We start from the raw sequence: 18455 nt of genomic DNA, 5'->3' as shown, positions 1-18455 counted from the left end.
AGAAAATCACACTGTCCCTGTTTCGCCTGCAGCCACAGCACCCCTCGTGCGAAGGGGGGGGGGGCAGCATCAATGTTGATTGGTCACAGGCTGGCCATTTCCTGCAACAACCATGATGCCGGCCCACCGCCCACACGAGCATAGCAAAGGCCCACGCGGACAGCCCCGCGACAACGCGTGAGCGCAGGCACGCCTATCAGTTTCACCTTCTCAAAGGGCAGGCCAACTCTGCTGTTGCCCTCCCCTATCATGTTCACCTTCAACATCTTTCAGTCTTCTACACAACATTTGCTGTCTCATTCTCGTCCTATCAAGCCACCATTCTAGTCACTTTCTGCCACACACGTCTTATTTTCTCTACTGCCACACACTGCTCATCTTAGTTTCTCCAACAAACTTAAACACATCATCGTCCACTTCTCAATTTCCCTATTATTGCTCAACAGCCTCCAGAACATTCTCCATTACTGATTTCTTCCATAGAACACACATCTCACTCGCACTCATACACACACCCATTCATGAGGATCCTCCGCGCGCACACGCACACACACACCAGCACAAAAGGATGACGCACAACATATAAGAACACATAGAAGCACTAAGAACATCTTTTTGCTCGTATTACTTGTCTGATTTATTCTCTATTTCACTTTTAGAAACTACGTGTAATTCTTTTCTATTTATTTAGCAAATTTTAACTTCAATGTTTCTTTATCTTACTTTATCCTTTTAACATAAATATCTCCTTATATTTAAGCTAATTTTCTCCTTAATTTTGGCAGCCAGGTTCCCACTTCATTACATGGAAACCTGATCTGATTTGATTTTGGCCTAGTCATAGTGTTTCTGTTAATTTGTGCAGTCACGTGCCATGTGACCGTTTTCTCCGCAATTCCAGCATTTTATTGGAGGTTGCACAACTCCTCTTCCTCGGCCTCTAAAGCCTCCTTTAGACATTGCTCGCCCTCTCTGGCCTTTCTGTCCTCTGCCTGCATTTTGGTAAAAAGTGTCACTATCCTGATCTACCAGAAAAGTGTGTTTTGAAGCTTTCATTTGTTTTCGTTTTTGTTTGTCTATTACTACTTTTTCCGCATGGAGGGCATGATTTATGTATTCCTCCCGCTATGATCTTTAGTTTTGAATTTGTAGCATGTGTTTTCTCTACGTGCTTCTCTACTTTCTCTAGACTTCTCCCTTCTTCTCTAACTCTGTAAATTTTGGTTTTCTCTTGCCTGCCTACTGTTAGGCCCAGTCTCATCATCTTCCTACCTGCAATACAGTGCTTTCTGAGCTCTCTCTCTTTCCCTCTCTTTCTCTCTTCCTTTCTCTCTCTCCCAAAACACTACATCATCAGATGCCTTCTTTAATTTCTTTAAGATTTATTTATGTTGTTTCGTTTATGGCACCTCTAAGTCCTAATAATTTGGTTGTCCCTCAAATTTATATTTTTTAACCCATTTATCGAAATCTTTTTTTTTATCGGTTGGGATCCTGCCTTTCAAATATTTTCCAATCTTTGCATTTTAGTTCATGTCGGGGTAGGGACTTTCGCTTACTATTTAAGAGGAGCGCTCAAATGAGATCACTCTCAGTCAAACCGTTCACAAGCATACCACGCGCGTTTTTTTTTAAGAACAGAGGAGTCTGCCCCTCCTGCTGCGGAATTTAACTAACATAAAACGTTAGGGGGCTCCACATCCGCCCCTGCAGAATTTAACTGTTTCTAGTTGTACTTGATAGGGTCTAGAATTCTCAAGGTTTTTTTGTTTTGTTTTTTTAATAACAGAGGAGTCCGCCCCTCCTGCTGCAGAATTTAACTAGCTTGAAAGCTAGGGGGCTCCACATCCGCCCCTGCGGAATTTAACTGTTTCTATTTAGTAGAATTAATATTCCTACTCACGGTCTGCTGATTCTCTTCCTCGGAAGATCTCGTCAACCCTCCCGGTGTCCAGCCGGACTGATCGAGACAGTCCCGTCAAAGGGCTTTTGTTTTACCTCGGCCGAGGATTGTCACCTGCGTCGAAGAGCCCGCTGGAACCGTTCAAGGCGTGTCGAGATCCCGGACGAGCCCCCAATTTCTGTCAGGTTTATTTCAATGACTGAATAACTATTAAGAGAAGAGCAACAGCAAACAAACCACAAGTGAGACAGAATATTAAGTCTTTTCTCGCGAGGAGTCCAGTACAGATAGCTTAATACAATCTCTACACACACACTAAATATCTGTAGGCACTCCCGCTCTTTTTATTTGGATTTGCCCTACCCACAGTGTGAGACAAGCCCCTAAAGAAAGGAGGGGGAAAGCATGTGGGCTTTGCCTCGTAAGGAAAAATCACTAGGTGTTTACATACTAATAAAGACATCTGGGAAGAGGAGTTTGAGTGGACTGGATACAGAAGAGAAAACCTTTGACCTCAAGTAAAAACATAGCAAGGGAGGTTTTACGACATTGTGTAGGATGCAACAAACTAAGTTATTTATTACTGGTTATATACATTCCAACCTAATCCTACGATCAAGATAGTTAGGAAACCCTGACTTTAATGGTCACTTGGAGGTTCATCTGGGGTGCAAGACAGCAATGAGGCATGTTGTCTAACAAAGTGGTCTTTGTTAGAAAGGAACTGTCCTTCCGTGGTACATCATAAAAACAGCAAGGCCAAACAGCAAGCATATAATGCAGTAATATTTCGGTAAGGCATTGATTAGAGAACGCATGATAACATATATATACATTTTTCTAACACATGGCTTGAAGAAGCCAATAGAACCACGTTGTCTGCAAAAAGGAGTGACACAATACGGAGGTCCCCAAACCGGACACGCTCAACGCCTTGGCTGCGTCTAGAAATTCTGTCCATAAAAGTTATGAACAGAATCGGTGACAAAGGGCAGACTTGGCGGAGTCCAACCCTCGCTGGGAACAAATCCGACTGACTGCCGGAAATGCAGACCAAACTCTGGCATCGGTGATACAGGGACCAAACCGCCCTTATCAGTTGGCTCAGCACTCCGTACTCCCGAAGCACCCTCTACAGAACTTTCCGAGGGACACGGTCGAACGCCCTCTCCAAGTCCACAAAACACATGTGGACTGGTTGGGCGAACTCCCATGCCCCCTCGAGGATCCTGCCGAGGGTGTAGAGCTGGTCCACTCTTCCACGGCCAGGACGAAAGCCACACTGCTCCTCCTGAATCCGAGGTTCGACCTCCCGACGGACCATCCTCTCCGGCACCCCTGAATAGACCTTACCAGGGAGGCTGAGGAATGTGATTCCCCTATGGTTGGAACTCACCCTCCGGTCCCCCTTCTTAAAGAGGGGAACCACCACCCCAGTCTGTCAATCCAGAGGCACCGTCCTCGATGTCCACGCAGTGCTGTAGGGGCGTGTCAGCCAGGACAGTCCCACAACATCCAGAGCCTTCAAAAACTCTGGGCGGATCTCATCTAGCGGCTAGTGTGCTAGCGTGCTATCGGGCGGACCGGGCCATTGTACAAGGGGGAAAATCTCGTGGAGGTGGAATATGCGTCTTTCTGTGAGGGGCGCTCATGGAACCCTCAGGTGTAGGGAAGCTTACAATTTCATGGGGCAGCACACAAGCTATCACCATTTTGCAAATTTTTCCCAGCTAAATGACAAATAATTTGAGGTCCCACCGAGACTTGAACTCGGATCGCTGAGTCAGAGTCCAGAGTGCTCACCATTACACCATAGAACCCTGGCAGTGACAGAAGGAGCAGCATAATTTTTCTGAGCACAATGCACTAACTAAGGTGCTCATTTTACGAAATTGACAGAAGTAGTGGACGCAGGGCTTACACACTCATAGGGCTGTCCACAAAGTACTGAATTGGAATTTCCAATTGTTACATGTAAATGACTACAAATTGGAAGTTCCACCAAGACTTGAACTTGGATTGCTAGATTCAGAGTGCTCACAATCACACCATGCCAACATTGATTAAATGGTTGATTGATTGATTGATTGATTGATCGATTGAACATTTATTGATCCCCGGGGGTGGGGAAATTCAGGCCCAATCAGAATCCATACCACAGAGCGGGTATACAAAAGACACAGATGGCATGAGCGCAACTCAATAGGCTCTCATAAGGCTGCCACACAACAGCGCCACAAAGAAAGCCAGTAAGTGCGAAAGATAAAAGCCATCAAAGCAAAGGAAAAAAAGTAACAGCAGCCAACCAGCACCCCTCGATATCAAAGAACACCCCAAAACACGCAAAATAGCCTCCATGGGGTCCATAAACAGGTGTAAGGACAGTCCAGTTCAACGGCGCCCAATGGACTGTGGTCGTGAATTGGTGAAAACATCACAAAACAGGCAAACGTGTGGGCACGTGCAGATGGACACCACGGGGCTAGCACGGCGAAAGTCGTTGGTTCCGACGAGCACGAGGCTGCGAGGCCAAGGCGAGGGACACGTCAGCACCGGCCGGATAAGCAGGAAGCCGTCGTAGAGTTACGCCGGTCTCAACTGATTACTCGGTAATCCAGAAGAGCATTAGCTTTAAAACCATCCAAGATCTAAAGTAAGTTCCACCAGTTGACATTGTAACTTGGAGAACATGTGATTACTTTATCAAATACTATATGGCTCCTGTTTGCCGAGGTGTCCCTGGCACACTTTGCAAAGCAGACAACACTGACAAATAGATTTAGAAAATGTTGTTTCCACCCAGTCTCAAACAGGGGGTGTTTCGCGTCTTAGAAGAACATGATGACCACTACGCTATGGAAACTGCTGTGACGTCCAAAGCATGGGATAGAGAAAAACGTAATTTCGGTCTCTTTGTGTGTTGTGACATGTGGAGAGATTGACAATAAAGCTGACTTTGACTTTGACTTTGACTTTGACTTTGACTTTGACTTTGACTTTGATGTTGAGAAACCTGGCAAAAGTTCAACAAAAGTGAGTGAGGAAGAAAGCAGGCACTTATAAAGTTTTTGATTTGCTTTTCAAAACTGTGCCAGCAAAAGCAATTTTTCCATACAAAGAAATAAACTCCACGTCGGGGAATTGAAGCCCGATTTGCCGAGCCCAGGCTGAGTCGTTTCGCTAAAGGGTACCTGATTTGAGACTGGGTGAAAACCAGGTTTCGCACTTTTCTTTAAGTTTTGCCAGGCTCTTCAAAAGGCTATGTGTCAGCGCAGTTTCCATGGTGTCGTGGTTATCACATTCCCTCACACGCTGAAGGTCCCTGGTTGTAAACAAGTCTTATGATCCTTTTGATTTTAGACTCCGCGTCAGGGAATTGAGCCTCAGTTTGCCGAGCCGAGGCCGTGAATAGTATAGCTAAAACGGCCTGTTGCGTTTTGTTCAATATGTCCATCGTTAAGCAAGGAAAAAAAAAAGTGGAGTAACAGTATTTGTAACATATATTAGGTTTTTTAATGGCAGTCAGTGCACGGTGTAAAATTATTTACACATTGATTGATATGTTTGTTTAAACTAATAAGAGTATCTGCATATTGCTGTTGCTCCTTCTTCAGGCCCTAAACTGATCGGCATTCAATTCCATCCATTCCATCCATTATCTGTACTGCGGGGGGTCGCAGGCCTGCTGGAGCCTATCCCAGCAGTCATCGGACAGTAGGCGGGGTACACGTTATAACTGGTTGCCAGACAATCGCAGGGCACACAGAGACAACAATCATTCACACTGGCACTCACACCTATGGGCAGTTTGGATTACTAAATCGGCTGACCAAGCATGTTTTTGTGATGTGGGAGGAAAACCCGGAGAACCTACAAACTCCACACAGGGAGCACCAGATCACAAGTCAAAAGTCCTTATATGATAAAAATGGATTTCATGTCGAATCGTATGCTTTGCATGTTTGAGTGGGGATTTGGTGAGGTTTCACCAAACATGTGAATGAATGATGGAGTAACCGTAAAGATGTTTGTTCACATGTTTGATGAAACATGGAGTCGGAAACCGGATTAGAAGGGATCTAGTATGTTATTGGAGGATAGAGTTGTTGATAGACAGTTCTTTTGAGTATTTTGCTTGAAACAGGAAGATTTGATACTGGTCTGAAATTGCTGATTATGGAGTGGTCAAGATTAGGCTTCTTTAATAGGGGCTTCACAACAGCAGTTTTCAAAGATTGTGGAAAGATGCCTGTAAGTAGAGAAGTGTTTATTATCTGCAGTAGGTCTGGGGCAAGGCACTTGTGGACATTTTTTAGAAAGCTTGTTGGCAAGGTGTCAAGGCAGCACGTTGAGGATTTAAGCCTTTGCACTGTTTCTTCTAGTTGCTTTTGGTCAATGATATTAAATTGGGTCATGTTTACTAGGCACCTTTTCAGTTGGTGCATTGGGGCCATAGGTCCTTTTGCAGTAAAACTGATGGCTAATCTGATGTTTTTAATTTTATCCTTGAAGAAGGTTGCAAATCCATTGCATTTGACAGTGGATAGGAAATCAGGGGCAATTTGAGGGGGGGGGGCGTTTGTTAGCCTGTTAATGGTGGCAAAGAGAGTACGAGCGTCATTTGTGATTTTGTTGATTATGTCAGCAAAGAAAGATTGTGTTAGAAAAATGTATATATATGTTATCATGCGTTCTCTAATCAATGCTTTACCCCAATAGTACTGCAAGAGATGCTTGCTGTTTGGCCTTGCTGTTTTTATGATGTACCACAGAAGAGAGATTACAGCTGGGTCAGACAGGACGCAGCTGGCAACTCAGTGACACAGCAAAATGAAGACATCTACCAAGACAGTTCCTTTTCAACAAAGAATGATTGCTGATCACTCATTTTTCCTGATTTCATCACAGACACAAACAATGATCGCTGATCACTCATGTTTCCTGAATTCATCACAGACACAAAGAATGGTTGCTGATCACTCGTACTCTTTCTCACACTGTTCCATATCAGTATGTAACACCTTGTGATTTTTCTTCTTACGAAACAAAGCCCACGTGCTTCCCTCCTCCCCTTTTAGAGGGCTTGTCTCATTTTGTGGGTAGGGCAAATCCAAATAAAAAGAGCAGGAGTGCATACTGATAATTAGTGTAGTGAGATTGTTGTGAAGGATCTGTACTGCACTCCTCGCGAGAAAAGACTTAATATTCTGTCTCACTTGTGGTCTGTTTGCTGTTGCTCTTCTCTTAATAGTTATTCAGTCATCAAAATAAACCTGACAGATTGTCTGGATTTTTTTAGTTCTTGGTTATAGGATTTAAGGCTGTCTTTGTAAATATCATGATGAATGTGAAGTTTAGTTTTTCGCCATTTGCGTTCTGCTTTTCTAGACTCTCTTTTTTTATCTTTTACAGAGAGAGAGTATGTCCATGGTGCTTTCTTCTTACCAGAGATTAATTTGGTTTTCAGAGGGGCTACTGCGTCGATATCTTTTAGGGTTTTAGAGTTGAAGTTATCTAGGAGGTCATTGACAGATTCTGATGGAAGGGTAGGGGCCTGCGAGAAGGCCTCCATAGTGTACTAGTGGCCTCATTAAAGTGCCGCTTTTTAATGGTTTGTGGTTGACTGAGAGCTATAGGGGTGACCTTCATTTCGATAAAGATGCAGAAGTGATCAGATAAGGCAATATTGACTGCTGAAAGGAAAGATGACTCAAGACCTCTGGTTATGAATAAATCTAGTGTATGGCCTCTGTTGTGTGTAGGTCCAGAGATATGCTGGGATAGGTCGAAGGTGTCAAGGAGGTCGTTTAGTTCTTTGATCTTATTGTCATTGAGTTTGTCTATGTGAATATTAAAGTCACCTACTATTGATATACAGTCATGTTCCAAGGAGATTATAGCGGGGAGTTCAGAGAATTCGACGAAGAAGTTATTAGCATAACCTGGGGGTCTGTATACAACCATAAGTAGGACAGGGGGAGAAGACTTCATTACAACTGCAAGACACTCAAACGAAAGACGATCTCCAAATGACGTCGTTAACATTGAAACAAATCAGAATAGATTAGGAAAACGCCTTCCCCTCTCTTTCCGATTCTGAGGGCGTAAATGCAGTTGAAATTAGGTGGAGTTGATTCATTATATTATATTATCATTATATATAAGAATATATTCTCTGTTATCTAGATCAAGCCAGGTCTCTGTAAGAAACATGATATCTAATTCATTACTCGTAATGAGGTCATTGATGAGAAGTGATTTATTGACTAATGATCTAATATTGAGCAGGGTCGCTCGAATTATTTTAGTTCTGGTGGAGTGTTTTGATTTCTGGAGCTGTTTCTGACGGATGGGTATCAGGTTTGATCCAGGGACGGAACGAACTGGGATTATAGGGTTGTTTATTCTAGGAGTGATCAGCGTTGTAGTCAGTGCAGCCGCCACCCCAAACAGCAATACAGCTGGAGAGGACGCTCTCAATGGTGCCACGGTAATTTGTAGTCATGACGGCCGGAGGCTATACAGTCATGCCATAGCATACAAGAAATTTAGGTTCTTTTCTTTAGGATCATCAGCCGAGATACCCAGGCAGACCATGAAAGAATGTTGATGTTAAAATGTTAGTGGAACTATCCAACTGCACAGAACCGATGATCCCAAAGATTCTTTGCTGACAGTGTCACTTCTTTTGTGGCTTAGCTCTTCTTCATTTCACATCTAAAGTATCGTATCATTTTACCTTGTAGCTTATACTACCCCGTACATGCCATATCATGTCGCCCATGCAACTCATGCAAGAGATGCGATCGCTGAGATATTTAGGCGATGGGTTGCTACTCCATTGTGCTCTCCACTCAGCATTTCATATCAGTCGGATTTTCACACAAAGTATCTCGGCACAACATGTTGTCAACGTCATATAAGCAAGACGAGGTGGCCGAGAGGTTAAGGCGATGGATTGCTAATCCATTGTGCTCTGCACGCATGGGTTCAAATCCCATCCTCGTCGAAAGTTAATGTTACATTGTTTTACAGTGGAGCCTCGGTTTTCGAACGTCCCGGTTCTCGAACAAATCAATATTTGAACAAAAAATTCGAGAATTTTTTGCTCCGGATGTCGAACGAAATTTGATTGTCGAACCTCATTAGAGGACCCGCATGCCAACTGACTCTGTTCGTTATTACATTCTCGTTACTCTGAGGATTGCAACAACTCTAATCATGCCTCTAAAGGAAGCAAGTGGGATCAGTAAAGCCATCCTAAAACACAAAGACGCTCCTAAAGCAATGCAAGAGTGAGCGCCCGGCGCGCTGCGGTTGCGCGATCGGACCAAATTAAGCTCCCTGCGCACTGAGGTCCACTTAAATTTTGGAAAGTACATCAGGACTTTAAAAATATTTTCTAAATTTTAGCGACCGCTCTGTCACAATAAGGCTAAGCACTGCAGTTGCGCGATCGGACAAAAATGTACAAATGAAAAAATACTTTAAAAAGGCGGGGTTTTTAAATTTTTTTATTTTTTTTTCCCATTATTTGTAATGGGAAAACATGATTCGGTATTTGAACAATTCAGTTCTCCAACAGCCTTCTGGAACGGATTGTGGTCGAAAACCGAGGCTCCATTGTATCTGTAATCTGGTTTGTATTTAACTCAATATCGTAATATTTATACTCTTTGGCGGCTCGGTGGAGAACTTGTTAGCATGTTTGCTTCACAGTTAAGAAAGTGCGGGTTCGATTCCATCAACGGCTGTTGCGTGTTGTTGATGATGTCCGTTGTTGGGTCAGGAAAACTAAGATGTGGGGTAACGGTTTGTTCTTTATTGGCAAGATCTTGGGTTGTTTAATGGCGGTCAGTACACATGGCACTTCAGCAGATGTAACAACATCCTCCATCTCCATGTAAGAAGGTTTTATACTGTCCGGAAAAGGCGGGAAAGCAACACCGACATGCCAAGATCTGGGAAAAAGCTGGAAAAAACAAAAACATAATATCTTTAAATTTGAGAGGCGGCGATGATCTGACTGAAATTGATGCAATTAAAGTCCCCAGAGGAGTTCCTGATTAATAAGAATTAATTAGGGATGGGCGATACTAATGATTTTGGATTCGATCCGATACCAAGTATTTCCTGCCCAAAAATACCCGATATCGATCCGATAGCGATACCGGAAGTGTAATTTCCCGCCAGAAAAAACAATTTAAATGCAGTGGCATTCTTGCTCTTGGAGAGTCATCTATTGAATTTTGCAGAAAAAAGTATTACGTCATGTACATGAATTATTAACCTTTTTAGAAAACCATTAATGGAAGATGCATATTAATAGTATAACTTTAATTAAAAGGAGCTATTCTTTACTTTTTTCTCTCTCTCTCTGTTGTTGGGAAAAAGTTTTGCCTTTTAGTATATTGTAAAAAGAGACATGGTACCAACAGAGATGCAAGGCTTAATCGTCATGAGCAGCAAAAACATCAATTTGTAAAGCCACTGGATACTTACATTTAATATTGTAATACTTTAGTGTTGTTTATAGGAAGTGGAGTTACAAATAAAACGTATGGCGTTCGACCACAAATTGAAAAGGGGAAAACTTTATTTATAAATGACTGACTAAAGCGCAGTAATTATTGCTTCAAATAGCACATCAACCACAAATGCTTACGATTTTTGGGTAGCACCTGATACCTGGATATGTCTTGCCTTTCTGAAACGCTGCTTCCAAGGTACTTTGTCAAGTCAAGTCAAGTCAAGTTTATTTGTATAGCCCTAAATCACAAGCAGTCTCAAAGGGCTTCACATAGACAGAAATTGACAATTATTCTCAAAGCATCCCCTGATCTTAAGCTCCCAAAAGGGCAAGGAAAAACTTAAAAACCCCTACCAGGGGAAAATGAGAAACCTTGAGAAGGGACCACAGATGGAAGGATCCCCCTTTCACGATCACCAGGTTGAAATGGATGCAGAGAGGGCACAAATGATACAACATGAAAATCAATTAAATAAAAAGTGGATGTCCATGTCATAGCAGAGGGCTGCCGAAGGAGCCCTCAATTGTCCTGGCAGTGTCTTCGAGGAGGTTGAGCTGCAGTTCCCCCATCCTGAATTGGCCCACGAGAATCCAGATAGCCGCTGTCAGCATGGGTGCCACCTAACCACCTCCCCGGCCGGGGTACCTTAGCCCCGGTGTGGCTGCAGGGTTTTCCGTCACTGCCTTAGTGTCTGCGGCACGTTTCAACTGCAGCGCTTCATGAACCGTGGGGTGAATTTTACTTAAATGTTTTGTTAAGTTTGTGGTGTTGCCACAACATTTAATCGTTTTGTGACATATTTCACATCTTGCCTCGTTGTTATTAACTAAAATATAATACCTCCAAACCAGACTTCTCTTACGTTCGGACTGGGCCGCCGCCGTGGCCATGCTTGTTTGTGTTTGGATTGGAACGGGAGGCGCAGGAGGAGGGCTTGGCTTGGGAGAAAAGGGGGCGGGAGCAGAGCAGAGCAGAGCAGGACACGCCAGTGCAGCAGGCGGAAGGAATAGTGCTAGCATGAGTGCAAGTCGTCAAATTGGAGCGGGAAAAAAGATGAGGAAAATATAATTAAATAATTGTAAGTATCGATATTTTAGCTAGGGAGATCGATACTCAAAAATGTGCAGCCTGGATCGCTATATCGATATTTTGGTATCGATCTGCCCATCCCTAGAATTAATTGACCAAATTGAAGCGGGATGGGAGTCCTCCATTTGCTGCTGGTGGACGATGAACAAGAACGTTGACAGGATAAATTACATCCATTGCAACATGCAGAAATTGGGCAAACGGACACAAGCGGGACTTGAGGCAGTGCACGAACAGCTAGCCATGCCTTCCCTAATGTCAATCCAGAACCGCAATGCTCTTGTTATGTTGTTGTCTGGGAAAGGAAGGGTATGCGCAATGTTCAGGGAACAATGCTGCACCTTCATCCAGAACGACACCGCCCCTGATGGGAGCCTGACGAAGGCGATTGCAAGCTTGCAATCCCTCAACACGAGGATGAAAGAGCACAACAAGTGGATGACTGCTTTTGGGAAGTATAAAGCCCTTGTGTCCTCAATTACTGCCATACTCACCTTGTGTGGATGTTGTTGTATTCCATGTCTCCGTGCTCTGTTTAATCGTCTTATCACTACAGCAATCTCGCCCATGGACGACAAGATGGCCCGGGTATGCCTAATGTCTGAACGCCAGCATGTTGATGATAACGATGATGATGATGCAGTTTTTTGCACTTGAGTTTACAGACTTCTTCCCAGATCTGTGTGTTTCCGAATGATAATATCGCAACATTTATCCTTTTTCGGTGTAAACTTATTTGTGCCATACTTGTGATCCGACAACTGAAGATCAAGAGAAGTGGTTGTTTTTGGTAATGTAAAGATTGAGCAAATACGTGATAAACAGGGGGGAAATGTTGGAATAATTTAAGTGAAGCCTTGGCCTGCCAGACCTGTAGGCCTTGTCTTTACGAGTTTATGGCTTTCCTTTTATCTACGTTCTTTCTCTTTAGTGACAGGGATGTCTTTTGATCCCTGTCAGCCATATGTGTCCTTCCTGTCCTTATGTTATCTGTGTGTTTTTGTTCCTGTAAGAGGCCTTCACTAACAATGAGCAGAGCTTATTTGCATAGGCGAAATGTTCCTATTTGGTTGAAAGAAACTCCATTCCTTTTAGTTAACTGTAGGTTTGGTTCAAAGATTGTTGTTGATCAGAACTGTTTTTCTTTGTTAAGTGTTAAACACAGTTTCAAGTGGTTGCGTACAAGTTATCCCATATTTACTCAAGTCTTGTTCAAGTGTTTAGGACAAGTCACTCATTGTTATTGAGTGTTAATTTACTAAGTAGATAAAGTCTAGCCAAGGTTTAGTTGCATTGTTCCACAGGAAAAGCGGCAATTCAAGTTATCTGATCACACTCGAGGACGACTCGGCCAACAACTGGAGAAGAACAGATGGACAAACTCTGCGAGGGTCACGGGCCGACAATGAAGTGCTAATTCACACCACACTACATTCCTTAGCTAATCAACGTTGCTACAGACACAATCTTCCCTCCCTTTAGTGTAGCAACGCCTCTGTAACCAGGGCAACCAAAACATTAAATAGAGGAGCACGTGGCGGGAGAACTCAGAATTGATGGAGATTGTAACCGAGTTTCCTCTCTCTATCGTTCTCCTCGCGAGAAAAGACTTAATATTCTGTCTCACTTGTGGTTTGTTTGCTGTTGCTCTTCTCTCAATAGTTATTCAGTCATTGAAATAAACCTGACACCAGGGTATATTGGCCGTTCGGTGACAACGGGCCAACGGTTTTCTCGATCAAGTGCGAAAGATAAAGGCCATCAAAGCAAAGGAAAAAAAGTAACAGCAGCCAACCAGCACCCCTCAATATCAAAGAACACCCCAAAACACACAAAATAGCCTCCATGGGGTCCATAAACAGGTGTAAGGACAGTCCAGTTCAAAGGCGCCCAATGGACCGTAGTCGTGAATTGGTGAAAACATCACAAAACAGGCGAGGCCAAGGCGAGGGACCCGTCAGCACCGGCCGGATAAGCAGGAAGCCGTCGTAGAGTTACGCCGGTCTCAACCTATTAGTCGGTAATCCAGAAGAGCATTAGCTTTAAACCTATCCAAGATCTAAAGTAAGTTCCACCAGTTGACATTGTAACTCGGAGAACATGTGATTACTTTATTAAATACTATATGGCTCCTGTTTGCCGAGGTGTCCCTGGCACACTTTGCAAAGCAGACAACACTGACAAATAGATTTAGAAAATGTTGTTTCCACCCAGCCTGAAACAGGGGGTGTTTCGCGTCTTAGAAGAACATGATGACCACTACGCTATGGAAACTGCTGTGACGTCCAAAGCATTTTGAGAAGCCTGGCAAAAGTTCAACAAAAGTGAGTGAGGAAGAAAGCAGGCATTTATGAACATTTTGATTTGCTTTTCAAAACTGTGCCAGCAAAAGCAATTTTTCCATACAAAGAAATTAACTCCACGTCGGGGAATTGAAGCCCGATTTGCCGAGCCCAGGCTGAGTCGTTTCGCTAAAGGGTACCTGATTTGAGACTGGGTGAAAACCAGGTTTCGCACTTTTCTTTAACTTTTTCCAGGCTCTTCAAAAGGCTATGTGTCAGTGCAGTTTCCATGGTGTAGTGGTGGTGCTCACTCTAACTTATTTTGCAAGAACCACACAGGAGTCAAGCAAGTCATTTTAGACACCTGCAGGCGGAGAGTTCACTCGTCGCTGTGCTTACAGCGATAGTCGAATGAAGTCTGACTCAGGCCTCGTCAGGTGCTTATTTATTGAGAGAAACAGAGTGGGGTTGAAAGTGGGGGTGTGGGAACACACAGGTTGGGTGAGGCCGGTCCCCTTCTGATCAAAGCATAGCAGGAGGCCTTTTACGACTTTCTGTAAACAAAGCAACTTTGATTGCTTCCTCTGCGTCTAGTCAATCAGTTGAAAAGATCTTAGCACTTTGGTCAACTACTTTTGTCTAGACAGGACAAGCTAGTTAAATTATTACAGATTACATTCCAACATTAGATATTAGTTTTCTTACAGAGACCTGGCTTGATCTAGATAACAGAGAATATATCCTTAATGAATCAACTCCACCTAATTTCAACTGCATTGACGCCCTCAGAATCGGAAAGAGAGGGGAAGGCGTTTTCCTAATCTATTCTGATTTGTTTCAATGTAAACGGACGTCATTTGGAGATTGTCTTTCGTTTGAGTATCTTGCAGTTGTAATGAAGTCTTCTCCCCCTGTCCTACTTATGGTTGTATACAGACACCCAGGTTATGCTAATAACTTCTTCGTCGAATTCTCTGAACTCGCTATAATCTCCTTGGAACATGACTGTATATCAATAGTAGGATGACTTTAATATTCACATAGACAAACTCAATGATAATAACATCAAAGAACTAAACGACCTCCTTGACACCTTCGACCTATCCCAGCATATCTCTGGACCTACACACAACAGAGGCCATACACTAGATTTATTCATAACCAGAGGTCTTGAGTCATCTTTCCTCTCAGCAGTCGATATTGCCTTATCTGATCACTTCTGCATCTTTATCGAAATGAAGGTCACCCCTATAGCTCTCAGTCAACCACAAACCATTAAAAAGCAGCACTTTAATGAGGCCACTAGTACACTATGGAGGCCTTCTCGCAGGCCCCTACCCTTCCATCAGAATCTGTCAATGACCTCCTAGATAACTTCAACTCTAAAACCCTAAAAGATATCGACCCAGTAGCCCCTCTGAAAACCAAATTAATCTCTGGTAAGAAGAAAGCACCATGGACATACTCTCTCTCTGTAAAAGATAAAAAAAAGAGTCTAGAAAAGCAGAACGCAAATGGCGAAAAACTAAACTTCACATTCATCATGATATTTACAAAGACAGCCTTAAATCCTATAACCAAGAACTAAAAAAATCCAGACAATCTTTCTTTGCTGACATAATCAACAAAATCACAAATGACGCTCGTACTCTCTTTGCCACCATTAACAGGCTAACCAACGCCCCCCCTCAAATTGCCCCTGATTTCCTATCCACTGTCAAATGCAATGGATTTGCAACCTTCTTCAAGGATACAATTAAAAACATCAGATTAGCCATCAGTTTTACTGCAAAAGGACCTATGGCCCCAATGCACCAACTGAAAACGTGCCTAGTAAACATGACCCAATTTAATATCATTGACCAAAAGCAACTAGAAGAAACAGTGCAAAGCCTTAAATCCTCAACGTGCTGCCTTGACACCTTGCCAACAAGCTTTCTAAAAAATGTCCACAAGTGCCTTGCCCCAGACCTACTGCAGATAATAAACACTTCTCTACTTACAGGCATCTTTCCACAATCTTTGAAAACTGCTGTTGTGAAGCCCCTATTAAAGAAGCCTAATCTTGACCACTCCATAATCAGCAATTTCAGAGCAGTATCAAATCTTCCTGTTTCAAGCAAGATACTCGAAAGAACTGTCTATCAACAACTCTATCCTCCAATAACATACTAGATCCCTTCCAATCCGGTTTCCGACCCCATGTTTCACGAAACATGTGAACAAACATCTTTACGGTTACTCCATCATTCATTCACATGTTTGGTGAAACCTCCCCAAATCCCCACTCAAACATGCAAAGCATACGATTCGACATGAAATCAAATCCATTTGTATCATATAAGGACTTTTGACTTGTGATCTGGTGCTCCCTGTGTGGAGTTTGTAGGTTCTCCGGGTTTTCCTCCCACATCACAAAAACATGCTTGGTCAGCCGATTTAGTAATTCAAACTGCCCATAGGTGTGAGTGCCAGTGTGAATGATTGTTGTCTCTGTGTGCCCTGCGATTGTCTGGCAACCAGTTATAACGTGTCCCCCGCCTACTGTCCGATGACTGCTAGGATAGGCTCCAGCACGCCTGCGACCCCCTGCAGTACAGATAATGGACGGAATGGATGGAATTGAATGCCGATCAGTTTAGGGCCTGAAGAGGGAGCAACAGCAATATGCAGATACTCTTATTAGTTTATACAAACATATCAATCAATGTGTAAATAATTTTACACTGTGCACTGACTGCCATTAAAAAAACTAATATATGTTACAAATACTGTTACTCCACTTTTTTTTTTTACTTGCTTAACGATGGACATCTTGAACAAAACGCAACAGGCCGTTTTAGCTATACTATTCACGGCCTCGGCTCGGCAAACTGAGGCTCAATTCCCCGACGCGGAGTCTAAAATCAAAAGGATCATAAGACTTGTTTACAACCAGGGACCTTCAGCGTGTGAGGGAATGTGTTAACCACCACACCATGGAAACTGCGCTGACACATAGCCTTTTGAAGAGCCTGGCAAAAATTAAAGAAAAGTGCGAAACCTGGTTTTCACCCAGTCTCAAATCAGGTACCCTTTAGCGAAACGACTCAGCCTGGGCTCGGCAAATCGGGCTTCAATTCCCCGACGTGGAGTTTATTTCTTTGTATGGAAAAATTGCTTTTGCTAGCACAGTTTTGTAAAGCAAATCAAAAACTTTATAAGTGCCTGCTTTCTTCCTCACTCACTTTTATTGAACTTTTGCCAGGCTTCTCAAAATGCTTTGGACGTCACAGCAGTTTCCATAGCGTAGTGGTCATCATGTTCTTCTAAGACGCGAAACTGGGTGGAAACAACATTTTTTAAATGTATTTTCCCGTGTTGTCTGCTTTGCAAAGTGTGCCAGGGACACCTCGGCAAACAGGAGCCATATAGTATTTGATAAAGTAATCACATGTTCTCCAAAGTACAATGTCAACTGGTGGAACTAACTTTAGATCTTGGATGGTTTTAAAGCTAATGCTCTTCTGGATTACCGAGTAATCGTTTGAGACCGGCGTAACTCTACGACGGCTTCCTGCTTATCCGGCCGGTGCTGACGTGTCCCTCGCCTTGGCCTCGCCTGTTTTGTGATGTTTTCACCAATTCACGACCACGGTCCATTGGGCGCCGTTGAACTGGACTGTCCTTACACCTGTTTATGGACCCCATGGAGGCTATTTTGTGTGTTTTGGGGTGTTCTTTGATATTGAGGGGTGCTGGTTGGCTGTTGTTACTTTTTTTCCTTTGCTTTGATGGCTTTTATCTTTCGCACTTACTAGCTTTCTTTGTGGCGCTGTTGTGTGGCAGCCGTATGAGAGTCTATTGAGTAGCGCTCATGCCATCTGTGTCTTTTGTATACCCGCTCTGTGGTATGGATTCTGATTGGGCCTGAATTTCCCCACCCCCGGGATCAATAAATGTTCAATCGATCAATCAATCAATCAATCAATCAATCATTTAATCAATGTTGGCATGGTGTGATTGTGAGCACTCTGAATCTAGCAATCCAAGTTCAAGTCTTGGTGGAACTTCCAATTTGTAGTCATTTACATGTAACAATTGGAAATTCCAATTCAGCACTTTGTGGACAGCCCTATGAGTGTGTAGTTAGTTAGTGCATTGTGCTCAGAAAAAATATGCTCCTCCTTCTGTCACTGCCAGGGTTCTATGGTGATAATGGTGAGCACTCTGGACTCTGACTCAGCGATCCGAGTTCAAGTCTCGGTGGGACCTCCAGGTAAGAAGGTTTTATACTGTCCGGAAAAGGCGGGAAAGCAACACCTGATCATTTGGTATCGATGTGTATTGGAGAGTCACTGCTGTGTGTGTGTATTTGTGTGCGTGTGTATGTGTGTGTTATTGTAAGGCGGACGTAGTTGAGAGCGCCATGAGAACGTTAAAGGGGCGTGGATTGCCGCTGACCATTGACGGTGCTGTGGTGGACAGAGTGAGCAGCGCCAAGTTCCTGGGGGTGCACATCAGTGAGGATCTCTCCTGGTCCACCAACACCGCATCACTGGCAAAGAAAGCCCAGCGCCGCCTGTACTTCCTGCGGAAACTCAGGCGAGCGAGCGCTCCTCCAGCCGTCATGACTACATTTTACAGCGGCACCATTGAGAGCGTCCTCTC

The 18455-nt window shown here is 43.5% G+C and overlaps 1 non-coding gene across 1 annotated transcript; it reads left to right on the top strand.

The window, feature by feature from the left end:
- Positions 1 to 8830: 8830 nt before the first annotated feature.
- trnas-gcu (transfer RNA serine (anticodon GCU)) lies at positions 8831 to 8912 on the top strand. The gene has a single exon. It is a non-coding gene; the product is annotated as a tRNA-Ser (tRNA).
- The last annotated feature ends 9543 nt before the right edge of the window (positions 8913 to 18455 follow it).

This window comes from Syngnathus typhle, linkage group LG6 (genome assembly GCF_033458585.1).
Source record: "Syngnathus typhle isolate RoL2023-S1 ecotype Sweden linkage group LG6, RoL_Styp_1.0, whole genome shotgun sequence".
Lineage (NCBI taxonomy): Eukaryota > Metazoa > Chordata > Actinopteri > Syngnathiformes > Syngnathidae > Syngnathus > Syngnathus typhle.
Note: the sequence above shows the minus strand (reverse complement) of the source record. Positions and strands in the feature narration are given on the sequence as shown.